The sequence below is a fragment of the Colobus angolensis genome, unplaced genomic scaffold, assembly GCF_000951035.1.
Source record: "Colobus angolensis palliatus isolate OR3802 unplaced genomic scaffold, Cang.pa_1.0 Scaffold240, whole genome shotgun sequence".
Taxonomy (NCBI): Eukaryota; Metazoa; Chordata; class Mammalia; order Primates; family Cercopithecidae; genus Colobus; species Colobus angolensis.
In genome coordinates, this window is record NW_012115600.1 from 1,831,227 (window position 1) to 1,831,782 (window position 556).

General features: G+C 54.3%; 1 protein-coding gene across 1 annotated transcript in view; it reads right to left on the bottom strand.

Annotated features, from left to right (window-relative positions):
• Positions 1-556, bottom strand: part of CNR2 (cannabinoid receptor 2 (macrophage)) — a 53,508-nt gene that overhangs the window by 34,308 nt on the left and 18,644 nt on the right. The gene's annotated exons all lie outside the window — the stretch shown is intronic.

Sequence of the window (556 nt, forward strand, 5' to 3'; positions counted from 1 at the left end):
CCCTGCGACCCTGCCAGAGCATAACTTAGCGCAGTCCGGCCAGGCCCGGCCGCAACAATAACTGTTTCTTAGTGGATTGGTTGGAGGTATTCTCTTTGACACTTGCGAACATCCTCAAGGAGGGTAACCTGCTTTCTGATTTTCAAAGTGAGGCCGGGTGCAGTGACTCACACCTGTAATCCCAGGAATTTGGGAGGCTGAGGTGGGAGGAGCCCTTGGGCCCAGGAGTTCAAGACAAGCCTGGGCAACATAGGAAGACCCTGCCTCTACAAATAAAAAAAATTAGCCAGGGGTGGTGGTGCATGCCTGTGGTCCCAGACACTTGGGAGGCTGAGGTGGGAGGACCACTTGAGCCCAGGTGGTTGAAGCTACAGCTAGCTGTGAATGTGTCACTTCACTCCAGCCTGGGTGACAGAGTGAGACCCCAGGCTTTGTCTAAAAAAAAAAAAAAAAAAAAAAACAAACTAGCTGGGCGTGGTGGCGGGCGCCTGTAGTCCCAGCTACTCGGGAGGCTGAGGCAGGAGAATGGCGTGAACCCGGGAGGCGGAGCTTGCAG